Below are 24,067 nucleotides of genomic sequence, written 5' to 3'. Positions count from 1 at the left end.
TGCTGAGCACCTTGAGAAATCTCACCCATAGCAGCCAACTTGTGCAGAGGGCGAGACAAAGCGTGAAGAAGCACTGCTTCCCTTGAACTTCCAGTCAGCACATAATTAAAATGACAGTGACAGTTCTTACGTCTGAAGTCAAGTTATAAGGATACCTTGCTCCCTCTGGGTTAGGCTGGGGAAGCATCCTCCTGCCCACATGGAAGAGCTGGGGCTAGGGCTTGCCCGTCTGAACCCTCATGGGAGGGCATGACCTTGCAACACCCTACATGCAAAAAATCAACACATGGAGTCAAACTATTCCTGGGAGCCATGCTCTAGCAAGCAGGGGATCCTCAGGGGGGAGGGCAGGATAGGCGACCTGGGTAGGTTTGCTGCTGCTGCTGTAATGTAAGTGGTAGAACTCATCTGTTCTTTGCTAGTACTGGCAGGAGCAACAGTTGCATTAACTAGGTGGCCAGGCAGAGCTTTAACCATTATTTAGCAAAAGCATTACTGCATGCAGGAGAGGCTACACCACCTTCTACAAGCTGAAGTCCAACTATCAGCTGTGCTGGAAGAGCACACCTTAGGTGCTACCACAGCGCCAAGGGAACTGAGGCTGAGCTGAGGGAATTGACAGCATACCAAGGTTTAAACTATAACTACTTTTAAGTGAGAGGTTTCTGCTGCTGGGGAGTTACCTGGCTCTTAGAAGGCAGAACAAACTGCACCAATCAGCTCAGCAAAAGGTGGAATTATCTCCCCAGCCAGCCAACCCCTTCATGTAGTCACTTCAATAGGACAACGCATGGAACAAAGTTATTAACTATTGTATTTGTATTTAAACACAATAGAGTCCAAAGCAGGCACTAGGGACCTGAACAGGAGCAAAACAGCATCTGTTTCTTCACACAGCCCAGTTACGTGCCTTGTTCCTCCCTTCCATTAGCCCCCAGGGAGAAGGGGTGGCACAAATAATGGTTGCAGCTGCGATTTACCAAAAGGCTACTGCTGGCAGCAGCCCAGTCAGGACATGGTGTCAAAAGTTAACATGAGGGCAATGGATTAAAGAGCCTGATTCTGCAGGGCGTAAGCAAATCTTCACTACTGAGACACCAGACATGAAGACAGACATAAAAGGGAGAAAAATATGCTTTTGATTGAAGCTGCCATAATGGGGCCTAGAGCCTTTAGTGACAATGCAAATCACTGGAAGCTCGTAACTACCCAGTACTCCCACTAGAGCCAAGAGCCATGAGCTCCCAGACTCCCTGGAAGAGCAATGGTCAATAGGTTTCTGCCTTCAGTGCCTGGAAAACTGTCACCATCTGCACCAGGTGAGAATGGTGCTTCAGTTGCTTTCATGCCTTTATCACTTGCTGTAATGTAGCCTTGCTCTCTTTCAAAAATGTTCATATTATGCAAATATGTCACACCATTAAAGGAAAATGCTCCAAAACCCTGGATAGTCTGTACAGTGTCCCACATTTGAAACAATTTCAGGGTCTAATGCTTAGGCTTTTCTAGAACCAGGAAGTTTGCCAAACTGCATCAAAGGACTAGTTTCTCTAGTCCTATATCCTACCTCTCCCAGCAAGCAATACCAGTTTCTTCAGAAGGAAGACATAAAAGGGCTGAAAACTTCCACAGGACACAGATCTGGCCACCTAGGTGTGTAAGGCCACAGGTATTTTTCTGAGACTGTATAAACATTAACACCTTTGCTACTTTGCACTGCTTACACATAAGGGAGCGCTGTAGTGACTGTTTTAGCCCTGGAGTATGATTATCCTTATGATAGCAGCCATAGTCAGCAGCTGCTGGAAGTAATCCTGCTCCTATCTCATTTCTATGCTCTGTAGGAGGAAGAGCAGCAGGTCCTTTCATTTGCTTTCATTGCCAGGGTGACTCCGGCTAACAGCTCTCAAATCACCACACAGTACTCTGGCTGCCTGCTGCTGACTTACTTGCCCAAGACACTTGAATGAACTCAGGCTGGAATTGATATGCTAAAAGCTTCAACTCCATAATCCCACCGTCTTAACATGTACCTGGATCTTGCTACATGGTGGCCTCCACTCACCATTACACATTATTAAGGACGAAGATCCTTAAAACTTAAGACCTTTTCTTGGTCTTATCACTCCTTATGTATCACATTGGTGAGCGCTCTGCTAGCAAAAGTGAATAGCAGAACAGACCACAGGCTGTCGTAAAAGATTGAAAAGTCTCCTGTTTCCTTTCAGCTTATGTGACAATAGCAATTTTTCATGAGCTTCTACAGGTATCTGACCAATTAAGGTGTCATTATTTCCATTTGCACCTTCACTGGATGAAGGTGAGCATGCTCTTCCGTATTTTACCAGCAGAGGGTTAGCTTACTTTGCTTTTATTCTGGCTATGACCTAGTCTCACCTTGGTTTAACTCTGCTGACTTCAGTGGTGCTAGGGGTAAATCAGTATAAAGCAGTATAACTGCCAAGCTGAGCAATGTCCTTCCAGCTCTTCCTAGCTCACCAGCTGTTTCATTAGAAGAGGAGCAAGAGGGGAATTTAGTGGTCAGAACTGGGAAAGACAGCAAGGAGACCTGGGCTCTCATTTGACCTGCCCTGGCTTTCACATGGTCCTGGGCTGTTCTTACTGCCTTTATGTTATTTCACAGGCCTCCCTCAAAGCAAGTAGTTCCGCGTGAGGAGGACCATTGTACCTAGCACTAGTATTGCAGAGGACAATCAGTTAGAAAAATATTTTGGATACCTTGTCTGAGCAAGGCCTGCTGAACCTGAGCTTTGCCCTGCCCCAGAGCTTTTATAAAGCACTGGTAACAGGCAGATTTGCTTTTGATACGGGAACAAGGATACCGCTGATTCTGAATGGGGCTTCCACTTGTCTCCCATATATTACTTGAAAAATCTGCTTCACGCGAGAAGAGTATAAAGTAAGGAAAGCACCGCATCTGCAGTTTAAATGGCCTGTTCTCAAATGAAGGAAAATATTATCCAAGCATTTCATGCACACTGGCAGCTTGTGCTGGCTGTTCCTAAGGGAGTCTTGTTTGCATGAGATTGTTTCCTTCCCCATCTCTCATCCATCATCTCCTCCTTTTGAGAGCTGGAAACTGGCCATCTCTATTTAGCAGGCTTGACAAGCCACCACTCTTTCCCACTACTGGTCTTTGCAGCCTGCAGAAGATACTGTGGGCTCCATTAATTGTAGCTGCTGTTTTGAATTTAAAAGTTCACATGCAGGCTAATCATTAAATGACTCCAAATGGGTTTCCTATTAGGAAAGACTCAAAGGATTGTTGGCAGAATGTGGGCAACTAGAGGAAGGCAAAGTTTCAGACTGACCTTCTTATTGGGGAAAAGGACAAATTTACACTTTGCAAGCATTCACATTAAAATTATTAAAAGAAAGAAAGAGACACTGCCCTATCTGAACACAGATCTTTATGTTGTCCAATTAGTCCATTTCCTGATACCTTGTAAGAGGCTATCCTGGGAGCTGACATAATCCAGTTGATGAACTTCTCTGGTGTTATTCAAGCAAAATTTCAGAGCAGTTCACCTAAGTTCCATTCCAGAAACAGATCTGGGTTTCAAGACTCTTGCCTCATTGACCCTAGACCTTTGTCTAGAAGACAAACCTTCCCCTCACACTGTTCATTGCAAGTCTGACCAACCACCTCACGGAGTTTTAAGCATACATTTACCTTAGCTATATTAAAGTCTGGAATACTTCGCTTTCTCTCTCTCTCACACACCCTCTGAGGGGTTTCTTCAATTTTCAGTGATTGTTAGTAAGTCCCTCTGAGACTTTTTCATGTAAAAGACGCCTGTTAGCTTTAGTTCTAAAGGTTTTTGTTCTCCACATTGTCAGCAATTCCTGCATTTTTCTCCTCACATACTTTACAGCTTTCTGCGTTCTCTTCTCATGGCATTCTGTACAATTTCGCCTCATCTTCCACTTTTTTACCTTCTCCCATATTTCCCCATGTGATTTTCTCTTCTTGCTCCAGAGAATGCACTAAAGAATAATCAGAAATATCAAAGTCCACATGCCTTATTTGGTTTTTCACCTTCCTAAAACAGGATTTCGGCCTTTCCTATCTCTTTACTAACAAAGGGAGTATGTTTCTGTAGCTTGCTCTCTGGCTGTTCTTTGGCCAACTGGAGGCTGTTCATGTAACCCAACAGACATCAGTCTCCTTCAGGTTCTTGCAGGCTAGATCACCACTTGCTAAGACTTGTTACAGCAGTGCTGCTTCCTGGTAAACCATGAGTCAATCAGCAGGACTTGTTTGCCTTGTAGAGGATGAACTTCTAAGAATAAAAAATTCCCTTTCCATTGATCCTTTTTCTGGTTCACAGCTTCCAACACCCTCCAGGACAAGAAAGGAATAGACAGAGGGTGGGAAATGTGCATTTGGGGGGAGCAGGGAGAAGAAAATACAGCTGGACTCTCTATAAACGTATGTCCTCAGTTTGACAGGTCTTCTGTCTTTGCCTTCACAGTCTGTCAGTCCAGGAGTACTACTGACAATCCTTAGTGACTCTCACTAGTCCTAGGGGTATGGTAGTTGTGTCAGAGGAGAAGGAGAAAAGTCTTAAGGGGCCAGATGAGTAGGAGCCTAATCCAAAGTCCAGTGACGTCAATGGAAATGTTGTCATTCAGCTGGCTATAGATAGAGTCCACTGTCATCCAGGCAAAGCATACCGACAAACTGGGCTGAGGAGCTGGGAAATGCCTTCCCTCCCTTCTTGTGGGTGGTAGTTCCTTACTACTACAGTCAGAGAGCAGATGGATAGAATTTGTTCATGCAAGATACCAACTCAACCTTTTTCTACACATGCCAGATCAGAGGGTAACAAGGAAAATTATTTCTAAAAGAAGGGGGACAAGCTCCATCCCCAAATTGTGCTCATAGTCATAATTTTTAAAAGATGGGGGGAAACAGATGATATGCAAGTGCGGAGCATATTAAGGGTGTTTTTTTTTTTTATTTGCTTTTTAGTAAAGTTTAGATTACATTATCCAGAAAAGTCCAGTGTCCTTCAGATAGCAAAGGGCATCTAAGTATCTCCCTGGACTGCAGCTCATAGGTAGATTAAAGATGGTTTGGCTACACCCACCTCTGAAGTCTGTATGTGCTATCTGATGCAACATTTAACCAGCTTCTCAGGCAGAATTTGTGGTCATGGCTATGCTGCTAGCTATACCTGAATGAAGTAGCATAAGTAGCAACAGCATCATAAATGAACCCCAAATTCTGTTTCTCCTGTGATAAAGATATTTTAATTTGGTTCCAGACAAAGAATCTTAGCAAGTCCTAATTAAGAAACTGATGCCAACACCTTCTCAATTTTATTATATAGCCCACCATAGTTTTGTAAAAGAAGCCCTGTTCTCCACTGCTTTTCTACAGAGATACGTACCATTATCCTCTCCATACAGAGACTTTTACCTTACCAGGGCTGAAAGAACCCTGCTTCCCATCTGTCTGGAATCTCCCTTCCTGTTTAGTGACATGGAAGGCTATGGTGTTTACACTTATTTGCCATGGAAATTATTATAACCTCAGACATCTATCTCCCAAAGTTGCTACGAGGCAATTAATGCTGAAAAAGCAGTAGACAGAGCCTTTCAATCAAGAAACCTCAAAGCAATGCAAATATCATGATATTAATACAGCAGCATTCCTCATTCTGACTGGCAGAATAAATAGAGAGAACTCTTGGGGACACTCTGGGGTCCGCTTATAGACTACAGCAGAGAACCTGTGTTTTGCTTTATGAGCATACCCGTTCTCTTGTGGTGGACACAAGCTATTTCTGGACAAAAAAATTTCACAGTGGTTAAAATATATCCAGGGCTATGACCCTGTTAGAAGTAGCAAGGAGTTTGGAGTAACAGAAGTACAGGGGATCAAGCCAACACTTTAAATGCAACATTATTTATTGTCGAGTCTTCATTGCTGCAAGTGTTTAAGGACGGCAAAAAGAGCCTGACAGCGGTGTCTAAGAGTGAGCTAACCGTGACAGGGAACTGTGGCACCCAGCAGGCCCTTGCATGCCAGGTATTGCCTGTCTGCCCCTAGCAAGGCAGTACTCGTGGTCCAGCCAGCCTGCTGCAGGCTGACAGCTCCTGCTGCTGCCCGAGTCTGCTTCTGAATGACCAGCGCTCTCAAAAGTGTGTGAGAACCATGCTGCCATTCTGCATACAGTCTAATTTCTGTATTAGTTTTTTCTCCAGCAGACTTTGCATTCTCAGCATTATAGAAATGGGCTGGCTCTTTGTCTGGTATAATTGCCACAGAGTGTTACCCATTTGTGAACACGCATAACTGGAAAAATCACCACTAGGTAGCATAACAGAAGGACAGTCAGAGCATATCACAAGGTGCTGCAAGACAAAAGAGAAACAAAAGTAGTACCATTTCTACCAAAGAAAAGCTTGAGTGGCCTTCTGAAAATACCACAACGGTTATGGTATATGTGGGCATGTTACATTTTCTACAGCTAGTAGCCCTCAAAAGATTTTTTATAATGAAACTCTTTAAAATTGAGAACACACAAAAAATACTGCTCTCACCTCCCCAGCATTTGTATAGTCTGTAATACATTCTTAGAGCTTTGATCTTTTAGAAAACAAGTCTATCTGGTGCATTTTACATTTGCACTTTGATTGCAAAAGGGGTGAAGAAACAAGAATTCAGCATGAACTGGGCTCCAAGCTCAGGCATGAATGGCAAAGGTATTTTTCAGTCACTAGTCAAAACATGAGGAGAAAAGGTAGCTGATCTAACTGGTACAGCTTCATGATCTTCCGTAGAGCTGCACTAATATAAAACAGATTTGCCTCGCTGAAATAAATAAAAAAAGCTGTGTTGATTAACTCCAGATGAAAATCTAGTCTACAGATCTTAAAGAAAAAGTGAAGGAAGGGCCCCATAGCCTAGAGCTCTACTAATGACTAGGACTCTCTACAGAAGATAATCTTTGCGTTATCTGCAGAAGCAAAAGGGTGGGTGTTACTCAAATCTGCTTATGAAGCAGAGTAGCATTTTACAGTTTGTCTACTTATCAGAGCAAATGAGTTCCATCTGCTGGGAAACAGGACTATTTTCATGCCAAATTCCCACTCATGCTTTAAACAGTATTTTCTAATAGCAACCATAAAAACACTCTATCATATACAACTTAAACTGGACTGTTACCTAAACCTACTGAAGCCAGGAAGTTAAAGCACACTGATTTCCTCTGTTTGCCTAACTTGTTATTAAAACTCCTATATTTTGCTCAGATACGGCTATCTTGCTGTGGTGGATCAAACACACTTTCAGTTCTGTATCTTACTTTGATCTCTGCAGACTACAAAGTCAGGCTTCCAGTCAGGACAGAGGGACCTAAGGTCTTCTTCACCATTCATTCAGCCATGTAAATGAGAGTTCAGAAGGTTAACACAGACACGTAGCTTTCCTGTTATTAAAACTACTCAAACCACAAAAAACGTATTCCTGCAATAAAGCAGCAATAGCATCTGATGGAAGGCTCCAACAACAAAGGCTTTCAAAAGTAAAACTCAGAGAGATCCACAGCTGATCTTTCTCTAGTCTACTGTCATTGTAACTACACAACATTATTAAAGGAGCAGTAATGTCACAAACTGGAGTTTCTAATACTGTCATTCACAGCAGATACTTACATATATAGAATTATATAAAGTAAGAGCTTGAAACTCAGACCCAGAAGCATATATCACCTGTTGTAAGGTCCACTGAAGTTTGTTTTTTTAATTCATATATTGTGGCATAGACCAGACTAAGTGCTGTGAAAATGGGTGTGTGAGATGTGCATTCTCCATCCAGCTTGAGGACTGATTCTGCTGTGGAAGCAGGAGTAACTCATTGCATCATAAGGTGAGAATGCATTTTAACAGACGCCTGTACAATTCTATTCAGTACTGAACCTTGGTTACAGTATCTATAAGAACGAATATTTACTGGAGATGCCCAAAGTCTCATTCTGCCTCAATTCACTGCAGAACTGTCAACGTATGTGGGAGTTTTCCCTGTACTGGAGAATACTAGGACCAGTGTTAAAGTTTGGTCCTTGTGACAAGAGTTACTTAAAAATATACACTGTTTTAAAATTAGCACCCAAAAGAAGAATTCTAAGTTTACAGTTTGAAAACTTAAGCCTCTCTTTGTAGAGCTCACATACAGCACAGGGAGCAACCGGCAGAGATCTGGGAAAGCTCGTGCTTTTCTTCCTGCAATAGCTGTATGACCCACCTACAGCCCATTCACTGAGAGCAGCCACATATGCAATGAAGAGCGCTATCTTGAGACAGATTTTAATTAATGCGTTAGCATTAAGAGATGTGCGGTGTAGCCTATCCTCAGTTACACTGCTATAACTCCAAAGCTATCTGACTGACTGTAGTGGTACCACGCTGCGGTTACTACACACTGGACTTCCAAACTGACACACCTAGTAGGGCAGGTGTCTAACATGAGAGACCTTAAGCAAGAGTGGCACAAGCATAAGGCAGCATAAACCATGCTTTCCTCCTTGGCTGCCTGTTCTTTACAAAACCAGTTACCCAGTGCTCATCCACGCAGGCAGCCCCGCAGGGCCCAGCCTGGGAAAGCTCTCAGAGCACCCCGGCCCCTTCCCTGCCCACCCATCCCGGCTCACCTTTTGCAGCAGCGCTCCTGCTGCTTGTGCAGACAGATGGTCCCAGAGCGAGCAAAGAGGGTACCAGAGAGAGGATGTGACTTGAAGTCAAGCCCTCTAAACCGGCATAGCAAGCTTAAACCCACATGGGGGGGATTAGCTCTGGTGACGAGGGATAACAGCTGGGCTTACCGCAGTGCTTTTGAGCTATGAGGGCTTGGTCCAGTACCTCTACAAGATACAGCTACGCGTCAAGAAGCTGACACCTCCTGACTTAGGCAGACTTTGGTACCCGTTTAAAAATCCCTCCAAAACCTGAGAACTTTGTGGGGTTTTCTAACCCGCAGCTGAGCCAGTACTTTGAAGAAGCGAACGTAATTCACGGAATTCGGACTTTCTAAAGTCGTGCGAGCAGGGCTGCCTTCGCCCCGCGCCTCCAGCCCCCAGCCACCGCCCGCCTCAGGGCCCGGGGCCGCGGGCGGCCGTTGGCGCCGCGGGCGGCCGTTGGCCCTAACGGCGCTGCCCCGGCGGAGGGCGGGCAGCACGCGGCCGCCGCTCCCTCACAGCAGCCTCTCGGGCCGGGCAGCGATAACCACACCGGCGGCAAGCGCGGAAACTGGGAAACCCGCACCCCGGACACTTGGCGGCAAGGGCCGGGAAACACCGCGGTCCCCTCCGCTTGGCACCACTCCCGTCCCGCCGGGCGCCCCAGGGCCACAGCACCCCGCCTGCCGCCGCCAGCAGCGTCCCCTCCTCCTTACCGCGGCCGCCCGCTCCCGTCCCGCCGCCGACGCTGAGGCGAGCGGCCGCGCCGGGGCCGCGCCGCCTCAACACCGCCCCTTCGCCGAAGTTGAGCGGAGCCGCCGCTGGCCGCCCGCTGCCGCCGGCTTCAGGCGGGCGGAGGCGCGCCCGCCGCTCCCCCGCCGGCAGCCGCTGTTGCCATAGCGACTACGCTAAACCCAGTTGGCCCAGAGGCGGCGCGCTCCGCCGGGGCGTCCGCCCGGCCCCGGCCCCGGCCCCGGGACAGCGTCACCCCCCCGCAGGGACTTACCTCTGTAGATTAAATTTGCCCTGATAAATAACAGCATATATTTCTTTATCGCCAGGGCCGTCAGTAAGAGCTACAGCTGTCCAAGGGGCTTCAGCCACAGAAGTCACACAGGTTTCACTGGGAGGAAGAAGGACGAGGGGTCAGCGTGGGCGCTGGCAGGCCATGGGGGAGGCGAGGAGGACGAAGACGAGGACGAGGAAGGAGGGGGAGCTGCGCTGTTGGGAAAGTGAAGGACAGGCAGTGTCAGAGAGGGTAGGGCTTCATCTGGGAAATAAGCACGTTACAAGCAGGGGTCCGGGCACTGGGAGCTGTGAAGGATGTGTGGATTTTGGAAATCCTGAGAAGGGATTGTATTTAGTAAGAGGTCAGTGAGGAGACCTGTACTTAGTAAGGGGTCAGTGAGATGAAAAGGAGTGAAAACTGGCGTGGAGACCACCTGAGTGACAGGCGATTACACGGGGCTGTGGGCAGTGAGGGAGCAGGCCCCCGCACCTTGCCGAGCACCTTGTGTTGGGGGACGGTGCCGCGCTCATGGTCCCAGCCACGTGCGCTTGATGGCTCCTCGCCCTGCCGCTTCCTGCGGTGCGAAAATGTGCAGAGACATCCCCAGTGTCATTGGCCAAACCCCGACCAAATTCAACGGGAGTCGAGCTGTGCCAGAGGGTTGCAGAGCTACGTACAGCCTTGGTTAAGGAAAGCACGCAGACTGGTGATGCCACTCAAGCAGGTGTGAAACCTAAGCGTGCGTGTAAAGCCCACCAAGTCCCTGCTGAAAAGCTTCCATAAATTAGGGCCTGCATTCTGACACCTTGGTATTTATGCAGTACTCGCACAGCCAGAGGACAGTGGCGTTTCAGGCCATGTACGTCTGTACAGTACATGCATAAATCAAAACAGAGGGAAGGAGGAACCTAAATTTCAAAACAAACCAGCTAAACAATTATTGGTTAAAAGATGCCCATTGAAGTCTAAATTAAAATGTATGAGAACTTGTTTTTTAATGTCTAGTTTATTATTAGATCACATAATACAATGAGACTAACAAAGAGATTAGAAGCATTTTCTGCTCTAATTATTTGGGGAGGATTATGTGTCTGTCCTGAGCTTCATCTCCAGCCCAGCATACTACCCGGGTTGCAGAGGTTTATAACATTATGGGTATGCTCTGCTCAACATGGGATTGTTAAGTTTTCATTAAAACTCACCTTACATGGCTAAAGACCTTTATATTTTCATCCATTAAAACTTATTTCAAAAGACATCAACTTCGACTAATACAGAACAAACCCCATCTTGAAAATACTTAGGTACCAGGTAAATGAGCTGTTATATTTTCAATGCAGTGAATTTCTGGGAAATTCCTGCCATGAATCAGAGACACTGATGACTGGGGAATATCTTCAGGAGCATTCTTTGCAGATATATAAGCCTCACAATGGAAAAATCATTCATCTCTCCTATACCTTATTTAGCAGTTGAAACCGAAGACTCTTACACCATTGTACTGATATGACTTGCCTGATCAGCCAGCACTCAAATCATCAGTTGCTTAGTAGCAGCATTCTGGTGGCATAGACGGAGTAAAGCTTTATTCAGCGCTACATTTTCCAGGACACACCATGACAATGAAGTTTCACCATATTGTAATTTGCAGTGCTGTCCATTTGGGACTGCTATTTTTTGTGATTTATCAGATGCTGCCCCGACTTACCTGAGCACATTACTAACACCGCAGCCGCAGCTGCAGCCCCTGTGATGTTAGCTGCAAAGCCTTCATATTTCAGTGTCAAAGTCATAGACCTCTGACACTGGCACTAAAGATGGACTTCTTCAATTGGTAGCAATCACGCTGCTGCTATCTTCTGCATGGGTCCAACCACAAGCAAATAATCTCACTTATCACTGACAAAAATAAAATCTAATGTTTTAGGGTTATATCAGGCCTGCTGGTTTTTGGCTAAGTTGGTGAAGTGTGTCAAATGAATATAATGGGGCTCACAGAGGGAATGTTGCCTTTTTCATGGGCTTGAAACCTTGCTTAGAGGAGTGCCACTTTCAGAGCTATTTGTCATATTTCTGTAGTGCTTGTTTTCCCTTGGCAAAGCAGGTTTTCATTCACTGGGAAGATCTTCTTCCTGCTGTTTACTTCAAATCCAGTCAGCCCACCCACACAGAAGTGCACTATGAGCAAAAAAGAGAAAGTTCATTCAGTCTTTAGGCAGCAGTCACCAGCCTTTTCGTAGCTGAGGCTCATTTGAGAAAAACTGGCAATGTTACCATGTCTTTCCGAGCGAATATCTCTTTCTCTCCCTGCTCACTGTGGGGCTGCCCCTTTCTCCCGCCACATGCTATTGCTGGGTTGTGGGCATGGGGCCATGCCCAGCAAGGCTTAAATGCTTGGATTTGATACCTCAGCTGCTACGGCGGGGTGTGACCTCACCCAAGAGGTATGCCATCAGGGACCACCGATACTGAAGGTTAAAAACTCAGAAAATAGTATCCTGGGTCAGTAAAGAGGTAGATACTTGGATACTGCGTTCCAGGGCACAGCTGGATGAAGAACACGGTATACAGGTCTTTCTCAGGAAAACCTGTTAGATAGGACTATTGCAGAGAGGGTTGTACTTCATCAAGGACTTTTGTCTTGGATAAACACACCACAATGTTACTGCAAGGATAGCTCTTGCTAAAGTGAACAGCCTTTCTCCTGTCACCTCATACAAGCTCCTGAGTGACAGGCCTGGTACTGTATCCAAATAGGTTCTGATGTTGGTTTTTTTGCTCTCCTTCCCTCTTTTAGGAGAGGATGACAGTTGCTATGGCTTACCAAAACCTAGAGATCCTGAAGCCATAGAAAACAGAATCACGGGGTGCTACAGTGCCAGGAGTGGAAAAAGATTGCTTAAAATTAGTATTAACTGGACTAAAGGAAGAAATTTAAGGAAAGAAAATTAGGCAGAAAGCAGTAATAGAAGATTTGTATCATGGCCAAATATTTATTGTGGATGAGTCCCCAAGCTAAACATTTCAAAGGGCTCTAGAAAAGCAATAGAAAATGTTTGCTTCACTGTAGGGAGGTGGAATGAGTTACCTACTAGGAGCACGATACCCCTAACCTCGATGGCACTAGGAAGTAAAAACCTATGAACGTTTCTTCTTTGCTGCATGCATTGCACACTCAGTGCAGTCAGCTTTAACTGCTTATTCCTTCTGATATGCTGTAATCAGTGAAGAGAGGCTGGATGTACACTGATCCTTGTGTACTTCAGAGCATCCTTAAACCTAATGCAGTGAGTGTAGTTAGCTGCGGCCCTCAAAAACACTTATATTCGTGGAGACTATCCAGAGTGCAATAACCAAATAACCTTTCAGCCGTGACATCTCCCCTTCTCTCTGAAACATCCTGTAAGCTGGGGATCCAGAGCATGCACCATAGTAGCTGGCTGAACCACTGATGATTTTACCTCTGTGCATCAGAGGTAAGCAGCACCAGAAAACCTGATTCGCAGTTTTTAAAATGTTGTTGCTTCCTTCTTGCCTTTCTGTTCACCATTATAAAGAATCGTTTAGCAGAAGTGTAGTGGTCTGTTTAATTGCTGATTATCTTAACCGAGCAACTTCACTGAGCAAATATTAGTTCAGTATTTTTAACGCTATGAGTGAAAATGATGAAGTGTCATGAAATATTCAGCCAAAAAACAGATGTAGAAAGGCAAGCTGAGCAGCAAAAATTACAACACAGATGGTCATGATAAATTAATTGAAGACACTAGGCTCGGGGAGGGGGGGGCGGGAGATGCAAAAAAATGCTATTGCGCCTAAAAGTAGACAGATGTCAAAAAATATCTGTGATTATGCACTTAATTGCTCTCTCTGTGATTGCTTGATTCCTAGTGTACACTATTAACAAACAATAATCTCCAAAGGACATTGTCAAGGTTGTTGGCTTTTAAAATGACCACATCTCAAAAGCTGACAGAGTCCATAATGTCACCTTTACAGGGGTAATAAATTTTTAAGCATTGATTCTCATTATGTGATGAAAATTCCTGTAGTACTAGAGCCATAACTGCTTCCATACCACATTTGCAGGGTTTTTTCCTCTGTCTTACCCAAATATGCATTATTTTATCTTACACTGTTTGATGTGGATCTAACTGACAGCAGTTGACAGATTTTCATTAGTCCCAGTGGGCTTTGAATTGCTTGTTCTCTTTTGGACCCATTTGGTACAACAGGAATTTTACCATTAAATTCAACAGGACTAAGACTTTGTCCATACTCTGTTTGAGTTTGTTCCAGAGTCTCCCAAAATCAATGGAGGGATTTGAGCTAGAAGGGAATTCAGGGAAAAAAAAAAGTGGGGGGGAGCAGGGCAGAAGATGATAGTGCTGTAGTTGCTTTTAATACAAATACAGAGCATACAGGGAATCTAATTGTTGCACCCTTCAGCATATAACCTAATTATATCACTGAAACTTTATGGGATGTATGGTGCAAGAAATTTTATCAGATACATCCCCTTCAGGAGAGATCGGTAGGAAGAAATAAGACAAGGATACTTACAAAACTGCTCTGGGGATTTGAGACTGGAGGACACAACAGTAGGAAGACCCTTGTGAGGCAAGAACTGAAAACTCAAACAAGTCCCGGTGAGATCGCACTGTTTGTGTAGTGCCTCCCAAAGAAAGTTGTGCCAACTCTTCCCACTCCAAGGCAGACAGAGCTCTGGAGGATGCCTGTATTCTCAGTGGGTCTAACAGATGCTTCTTCTAAACACTTAAGAAAAGATGCAAGGTACAAAATCTCCTTGTCACTATATCCTAAGACTTTAAAGCCTACATCCCACAGCTAGGGAAGTAGGATCACCCCTTTCCCATTGCCAGCAACCACTTATGAATAAAGGTTTCTGAAATGGTGCTGTTTCAGAGGGGAGCACCCTATGGGCATTTGAATATAAGCCCACATTCCCTGGGATATCACCTTATATCCACAGATTCTTTCCCAGGTCACCCACACAGCGTGTGGAAAGCACTGGTATCTAAGTAGGTTTCAGCCCAGCATTTGGGGTGCCCCTTGCACTGCTCCACCAACTGGCCTAGCACTCAAACACTGGCCATAAACATCAAATGCCCTTCAGCACAGCTGGAAAGAAAAGCTGGCATACTGCAACGTTCACGCTGGCTTGGCCCTGGGGAGGTCTTTGCCTTCAGGAAGGCTGCTCCCCGCTTTCCCCATGCTTCCTTCACTTGAGCCTGCAGATGGAGGGGTCTGCTGCTGCAGAAGCTAGGTGGTGGAGTCCCCATCCCTGGAAGTGCTCAAAAATGGGTAGATGTGGCACTTCGGGACATGGTTTAGTCTAGTCTGCCCTTGATTGGTTTAGTGTGGACTTGGTAATGTTAGGTTAATGGTTGGACTGGATGATCTTAAAGGTCTTTTCCAACCTAAATGATTCAATGATTCAATGATTCAAAGCTCAGCTGGGCTGGGAAAAGTGGGGGGGGGGCAGTCACAACAATTTACCTGTTCCTGCACACCAGGTTTTGGACACGCTGAGTGAGTGTGTTGCGTCTGCTGCCTCCTGACTTCATATTTAAAACCTGGAGAGCCTGAGTGTTGCAGGGGCGAGGGAAGATTTTAGTCGCTGCTTGTGGGTCATGAACAAGCCATTAAAGTAGGATCATAAGGGGAGGGTGGGGAACTGGGGAACCCCAGCGTGAGTTTGGTTTTTCAGCTCATATCAAACGTGTTCTCTTTAAAATGTGAATTCTTAAGGTAAATCTTAAGATAAATGTCTTGAACATAATTCCTTCAGTTAAATGCCCATTTTCCATAAGTTATGTAGCATTACCCACCCACAGACATGAATTTCTTTCAGCGTGGGAGGTCAACATTTGAAACTCTAATCCCACAAATGCTGAGATTTATTCTAAATCTAGAGCCTGTGATTTTTTAATTTTTTTTTTAATTTAATTTGAATTCAACCTAACAATTGCTCTTTCCTTACAGCCAGCCCCAGGCCACCCCATTCATCCATTGCCCAGCATTACACTGAGACTATCAACAACCAAAGACAGTACATGCTGCAGGGGAGCTTCACTGGGGAAAATGTTAAATGCAGTGATTTAGCAATAGCACACGTTTTCGATCTCTTAAGCAGACAGTGATCTATGGAAGCAGATTCATCTAGTAAATTGTATTCACAACACGTAGAGAATCAGTTCAATCAGTCCTGAGCCTCTGTGCCCACAAGTGAGTTGTAGTATCTCACTGCGGCATGGTCTTGCACACCACTGGAAAGTAAAACCCCATACCTGCGGCATGAGGCAGCAAATGCAAGAGAACGTGCAGAGGCTGTTGGGCAGCAGCTATCAAGACATATTTGAAATAACTCAGGCTGAGCCTAGAGGAGATCTTCCGATTTGATGCTTATCTGCCACCCTACCCTTCCATATGACAGAAATCTTTTTGAGCCTACCAGTAAAATGTTCTACATCATAACTCAAAATATTAATTATTTGACAAGCTAGTGCTCATTTTCTTATCATTGTAGCCATCAGCCTTCTGTTGTGATTCTAAATGGTTAAGCAAGCTGTATATTAGGAGGAGTAATCTGCAGTAATACGCCATGGTCTGATGCACGCACCTAGATTGGAGAGTTACTTAAGCTTTAATCCCCGAGAAATCACTGATTACCCACAGGAGACAAATGGAGGGCTGTTTATAGTATAGTTGCTAGACAACAGTGCACCATTTAAAGTCTATTTGTCCAAAGATTAACTGCATTTCAGAGGCTAACAACTTTTCCAACAACCTGTTTATGAAAAAAGAAGCTTAAAACATCTACATTTTCAAAAGAGAAGAGAGTATCCCAATTATTACTTGGCATTTGCAGTGACACAGGGAGTGTGGTGCAGAATGTAGAGGAAGGGGCTCCTAGGGCTTAGTCTGCAGAGAATAAATGAAGCAGCAGCACAGTGGGGACTATGCACAGGTCCCTGCCACCCCCTGCACACATAAGGTATGCATTTCCCCAGCATTTATATAGTAGTGCCAGGCAGCTGCTTTAAAGCCTTTCATTCACTGGCTCCCTCAGAGAGTAGAACCAAAAATAGTAAAAAATGACAAAAAGTGTACCATTAAATCCATCTCTTTTCCCCACCTTTTCCTCCCCTGTGAGCATTACAGCAACTACCTTTGCTCCTTTTGGCAAAGGGGGATATGTAAATGGTGCAGAGCTGGGCTGCATTTATCAAGACCTGTTTGGAAATGCTCAAATACAAACTGCATTGCTAACATCTAACTTAACTGGTGTTTCCTTATTTACTGCAATGCTGTCATACTTAGGTTTGCCACTTCTCATATTTTTTTGTTGTCTCTTTGAACACATTGTTTTTTCCTTCTTTGCAATACAGAAAATGAAGCAAGGAAGGAATGTGGGGGGCAGGGGAGGGGGTCCTGTGGGTGGAAGGAGCAGAGGGACAAGAAACCCAGCAGAAGCTCAGAAAAGCAAGATTTTCCTGATCTGTCCTTCAGATCCTGTTTTCATTTTTTAAGAAGCGAGTGTCTGGATTATATAGTCTTTACAATATATGGCCTCTGTGTTGCTTGGCAACTTTCTGAAATAATCTTGGGTTTTAGCAGAGAGGGAGCTGTTCAAAGTGTACATGAGTTTTTCAAAATCCAATCCTCTTAAATTATTTTCTCAAAGCCTGGTCAGTACTCTTTTGCCTCTTCTTGACATATGGCAACAAGACTGTTACTTTCCCATTTCTTTTTGTAAAGTCCACGTAGGACCTTACAGGCACATAGTGGCTGAAATGCCCTCTTACGACCTCTTGTTCCACATGGAGAAATTCAGCAAGTTTGCGCAATTGTCCCACAATTTGCGCAGAATAAAAATCCTATTGCTCCTATCCCTCTCTTATTGCTGCCCAGTGACATTTGGGGACTATTTGTGTGGTGGAAGTGTATTCCCTCAAATAAGGATTTACGGATAAGGTCCACTTTGCTACCAAATGAAGGCAGAACCAGCTCCAAGCCTAGCAGTGAAACAGCAAGGAGGGACCAGCAAAACGGTGCTGGCTCGCCCACCCCTGTGCTGTAGAAGCCCAGGCGTTGAAGGTGGCCACCACTGGTGGCAAAGCCTCCTCCCAGCAGCGGTGGCTGGTGTCAGCGGCCTTCCCGGGCCCCACGGCGGCAGCGTGAGCAATGTCACCTCCCCAGCGTGCCCTCTTTGCAGCTCTGGATCTTTGGCTGGCCTGAGCACAGGGAAGGAGTTTGCTGGAGAAGCTGCGAGGCAGGTATGACTGACGTTGCGCAGGCTTGAGCATGCACAGAGCTGCAGGGGCTGGGGACGTCACCTCACCCACCGCTGGCGCTGGGGCAGCATGAAGCACACGGTGGTCATCCCTGACAGGTCTTCATCTAATCTGTTCTTAAACCCACGATGGCAGGGATCCTGTGGCCTCTCTTGGCTACTAGCTGTGCTTCACAAGTTTCACAGTAACAACATTTTTCTTCATATCTAGCATAAGTTCTCCTTCACACAAATTAACCTGATTTGTCCTCACCTTATACCAAGTAGATGGGGAGAACAACTGCCACAGTAGAGTACCTGTGACTTGTATTTATCTCGTGACCTGCTGTGATCCCTGGGTCTTATTTTGCAGTACTTCTGCCACTTGTATTGTTCTATAGTACATTCCTAAATATATCATTTACCTTTGTCATTACTGAATTTCATTCTGGGCCATTTCCCCTGTTAGTCCAGATCATTTTTAACTCAGGCCCTCACTCCAGGTGCTTTCAGTCCTTTCTGGCAAGAAGGTCATTGCAAAATGATATAAATATATTCTCCAGTCAGTCCCACTGGACACTAATAAAAATATCCAGGAGAGCCAGGCTCATAGCAAATCCCTGTGAGACCTTATTTGAAATTACCTCCTACACTAACATGAAGGAACCAGAGAGAGGTCTGAGAGTGGTTTTTCAACCAGTACTTCTTTGTTATGGTACTTCATCTACACCACAGTGTCCCCAGTGCATCATTAACTTTCAAATTGTTGCACAGAAGTCTGTGCAGCCTAGAGCAGGATTTTGCCTGCATATTACTAAGATTTGCTGTTCTGGTTCATGCTTTTTCAACAGCCATCAAGATGAAGACTATCTATTCTTAGCTTTAGGAACGGCATTAATGCACAGCATTGCAGGAAAAGCAGAGAAATATGTCCCCCAAAGCACTGCCTTTTTGTAAGACAAAGGCAGTCAGTGCAGCCGTAACTCCCAGGCCATCCATTTAGACATATATATATACACAAAGCCTCCAAAGTACATGGCACGTGTCCTCCCAAGCTGAGGCTATAACTTGTTGGCAAATTCAGAGGAAAATTTGATCCTGGATTATCTGCATGAACTTGAAGGGACAAATAGGAACCAATATGGACTTTATTGAAGATCTCTTCCCTGTAGATGAGCCAGGCAAATCGCAGCCACTGTACCACAGAATTTTGTTTCTTTTCTATGATTAGTGTCTCAGGAAGAAAATTGAGAATACGCAGGCTCTGATTTTGTGAGGTACTGAGCTCCCGGTACCCCTTCAGTACCTTAGGCCCAATGTGGAAAATACAAGTTTAGTAGGTGGGATCATTTGTTGAAATAAAGGGACTGGAGCTGCTGAAAAGCTGAGGACTGGGTGATCAGGCAGCTCTGTGAGCAAGAGCAGAGGCAGTCTGGAGAGAAAATGCAGTGTTACCGTAAAAGCCGGTTGCAAAAACTCTCTAAGACTCATCTCTGGAGTTTTAGAAAGCAGGCATTCGTTATTGCGGTGCCGGGTGCATGCGGGATACTTCCACCTAACGTGCACACCAGATTACTTAACTACAAAGATTATATACAATTTAAGATATACATATTCATCACATTCCCAAGAAATGGTTATCATATTCATGTTATTTCTTGGAACTCATTAACATATGTAAATGTCCTTCACGCATGCGTACTTATGTCCTTTGTTGGTATTTCGGGGTCCTATGGTGGTCATCAGTAGTCTTCCTCACTGTGTTTGCTGGTTGAACTCAGGTTTTTGGGCATGCTCAGTTCATTTTTGGCTTGGTTATACAAGTCCATTGATACAAAACTAGCTTATTCTAGTACATCCTCATTATCTATTCTACTCAAGGATACAATGTCCCATGAATTCCCTTTTATCTAACCTTATAGCAAGCTCTAAGGCCATCTACCCATAAAGTATTTGCACCATCCCAAGTTTGGCTATATTGTTTCACAGGAGGGGAATCATTTGCTTTTCTCAAGCTTGGTATCAGTAGAAGCAAGAAGTTCTTTTCATATGCAAAATCTGTCCACCCCCTTATATCAAGAAAAGACAAGCCATTCCCTCATGGAAGTTAGCAAAAAAAATACTGAACAACTCCGTTCAACATTACCTTCAATTAATTTTCTGTAAAAAGACAGTCTCTGTCCCACCGTACTCACTTGGCCTCTCCATGGACTTACAGGGGAAAAAGAAGTTTGAAGTGCAGCAGTGGGTACTGTTCCCGGTCCAGTCTCTGAGAGGGTCACTCTCTGCACCCCCATTTCCAGTGCTTATGGTCTGGAGAGAAAGGCCACACATGGAGCTGGGCACGGAGACTGAGCCGTGCTCCTGCGCTGGGGCCCGGCGCCGCAGAGGGGATGGAGGTCCTTCATGGCCGTGGGCACACAAATCAACACAGCTTCTCCCATGGGTCTGCCTGTTTGGAGGTGGATGCCGCAGCTCTGCTTGCCAAGGGCTGATGGTCTGCAAGTGGTGCTGGCACTAAATTCACATCAGTTACTTTCTCAACTCATGGCTGGCCTGAAAAGAAACGGTTTAAAAATGAAAGCCCCCTTTCTTTTGTGAGTACTGATATTACTCTGAAATGGTAGCCTGCTCAGAGCTTGCCTACCAGGAGGAAAAGACTGTCTCATCTGAGAGGAGTTACTGCAAGGACACTTTCATTCTGCTGTAAGACTGCTTTTTCCCAATTCTCCCAAATGATATATTCCATAATATTCAATCCTGTCTTTTTTTTTCCATGTAGACAAGCCTCAAGTGCCAGCAAAAGATGAAACAGAAACCTGAATGACCAGGCTACTGTCTTGAAGAGGGAAGGCTAGGCACTGCAGTCTCTGAGGACCCATTTTAGCAGCAGGTAGCAGAACTAGAGAGATTCCCCTGAAAAATTACTGACAAAAAGTAGAATGCAAACCAAATAACCCGTTCCACTTTCAGCTGTGTCATGGTTTAACCCCAGCTGGCAACTAAGCACCACACAGCCGCTCGCTCACTCCCCCACAGTGGGATGGGGGAGAGAATCAGAAGAGTAAAAGTGAGAAAACTCATGGGTTGAGATAAAGATGGTTTAATAGGTAAAGCAAAAGCCACACACGCAAGCAAAGCAAAACCAGGAATGCATTCACTACTTCCCATTTGCAGGCAGGTGTTCAGCCATCTCCAGGAAAGCAGGGCTCCATTATGTGTAACGTTTACTTGGGAAGACCAACGCCATAACTCCAAATGTCCCCCGCCCTTCCTTCTTCTTCCCCCAGCTTTATGTGCTGAGCATGACATCATATGGTATAAGATATCCTTTTGGTCAGTTGGGGTCAGCTGTCCCAGCTGTGTCTCCTCCCAACTTCTTGTGCACCCCCAACCTACTCGCTGGTGGGGTGGGGTGAGAAGCAGAAAAGGCCTTGACTCTGTGTAAGCATTGCTCAGCAATAACAAAAACATCTCTGCGTTATCAACAGTTTTCAGCACAAATCCAAAACATAGCCCCATACTAGCTACTATGAAGCAAATTAACTCTATCCCAGCCAAAACCAGCACAGCTGCTTATTGCTGAAGTGAAATCATCAGTCAGCAAGGAGGACATAAAGGCACAGTGTGTTGTCCATGCCTGACAGCTCGTATCATCTTCGTTTTGTGAGCAGAGTCCAGCACAGCCTCCTGTGGGCAGTGACCAGCTTTCTTTGACAGTCTGAGTGCTTTTAATAGGGAAATGCACACACAGACGTAATGCTGAGGGGAAATATAACTTCTGGAGTGAGATTTTAGTGGCAAACAAGCTACAACATTCAAAGCAGAGGGTCTGACTGCCAGCTTAGCTTTCCCTCCGGTCGCTGTTAATTTGTACCAGAAAGCAAACTGTCCTGGTGGTGGTGGTCTCTGAAGGAGCCACACGAACATGGGGGATGCTGGCTCTGAGGAGTGGGCTGTGTTTGGTAGTGGCAGATCATCTCCTTGGGTTATGGTGCCCAGGTGCTGGCAGCCTGCCTCCTTGCAAAGTGGTATGTCTTCCTCACTGCCCCCGAGTGTGCACACCATACAGTTTGCGGCACTGGCCTCCCTTCGCTGCCCGAAGCTGTGAGCACATCTCCCTGCCCAGGCTTCCAGCCGGTCCCTGCACCTGGCTCAGCCAGAGAAATGAGCCCTAGCACTGCCTACCTTGCCTTGGTTTTCTGATGTGCTTATGAATACATTGCCATCAAAGTAATGGTCTTGATGTATAGAAATACCAGCTCCAACCTCTTCAATGTTTATATGGGGACACTGCTTCTCAGTTCCTCAGTCTTGGTCTTTCATAACCTAAGACTCACTAAAGGCCTCCCAGTAACCTGGAGACAGACCACAGCGATGTTGAGAACTACGTTGAGTTAAGTTACGGATGGCTCAGGTTCCTCCTCAGAGCTCAGCCCTACATCTTCTTATGAAATGTGGTGTGGAGAGGCTCTGGGGCTGGACCTTGGTGCCCATGCTGACTGTCTGCCTCACAGGAACGATGGGTCCTGCACAGCTGTGAAGCTGCTCCATTTTGCAAAGGGCTAGGGCAGGTGGAGAAATGGTCATCTTAATATCTTGTTGCTGATCTAGTGATTGTGGAGGAGCAGATAGGCTAAAATAAACAGTGCAGCAGCAGTTAGTACTCTATCATGAAAAAGAGTGTGTGTGCATGAGAGAGAGACTGAGTGCCACTCTAGAAGGTCAAACAGCAGATCTGGTGACTTAATGTCCCAGGTTTTTTTCCATTCAATGAGGTACATTTCTGATGGCTGTAGTTCAGTAACTGCTACCCTGAAGGACTTGATATTCAGCTTAAAGTATACCACCACAGTTGTGTTGACTTCACTCTGTTCACACCAGAATGGGATCTAACCCATGAGTACACCAAAGCAGCGTTGGGCTTGGGATGCCTTCGCCCTCTCCTTACTCTCATTTCAGTCCTGTTCGGAGCAAATCATCTGTGCCTGTCATACACTCAAGCTTTAGACTAGAGATGAGCTCAAAGCAGAAGGTAGGATTTTAACCCAGCTCAGTCACAGGGAGCTGAGGTCTATTTTTGCTGCAAATATTTATCCAGCACATTCCTGATGCTTTGGGAGATAATGATAGAAGATTAGAATGATTATCATCTTTGTGAGGAGTGGCTTGCCATGATTCATGAAACACAGCTCAGTCAGAATGAACCTGGTCCTGTACCAGTAGCTGAAATGCAAGGAAGCTGAAGGGGAGGAACGCTGATGTGTTTTCCCTGACGGGTCTACAGGAGGATTAGTTCTGTGATGTCTGAGTCCAGCATTCCAGAAACTGCCTGGCCTCTGCGGAACAATTCATTAACTCTACTGAAAGGTTTTGCTATGGATTGGAAAAGGGCCACAGAGAGTGGCCAAAAAACCACACTGACTCATGGGACCCGATCCTTGGCATTGAACAGAGATTCATTGTGTGCTAGCAAGAGAAAGCTGGAAGGTGGAGGTAGGCACCCACGGGCACTGTGACACTTTATAAAGTAGCAGGACCGGCACTCAAAAATGGCTGAGGCGGTAGCACAAGGCAAAGAAGAAAGAAAGATTGAGTTGCGGTAAGCTGAAGTGTTCACTGAGCTTGTACAACAGCACTTCTTTTTTTTTCCCCCTGTCATGCCATACTGGTGCTTGACAAAGACAGATAAATGCATTTTTGAGTTATGATGCCAACTGTAATGAAATCATAACACCAGCAAGGAATGCTGTTTTCAGCAGAAACACATCGGTCAACTCTCAGAGAGGTTTCAGCATCCTGATTCAGATGGCTCTGTGACAGGATTTACCTGCACATTTATTCTTTAAGGGTTTCCTGGCTATTGGAGCTATTATTCGGCTCAGTGGGTGGTTTATTTATTCTTTATGGAAGCTGTAACTGTCCTGAGAACTGGTCTTCTTTTCAGTGACCAAACAGGTGCCATACGGAGAGCTTCTCGCCTGCCATCTGCTCCAACCTGGCTGGGAGGGACCAGCTGTGGATGTAACAATCATTCAATTTCCACTGACACTTAGT

This window comes from Pelecanus crispus, chromosome 3 (assembly GCF_030463565.1).
Source record: "Pelecanus crispus isolate bPelCri1 chromosome 3, bPelCri1.pri, whole genome shotgun sequence".
NCBI lineage: Eukaryota > Metazoa > Chordata > Aves > Pelecaniformes > Pelecanidae > Pelecanus > Pelecanus crispus.
This window is presented reverse-complemented; position numbering follows the sequence as displayed.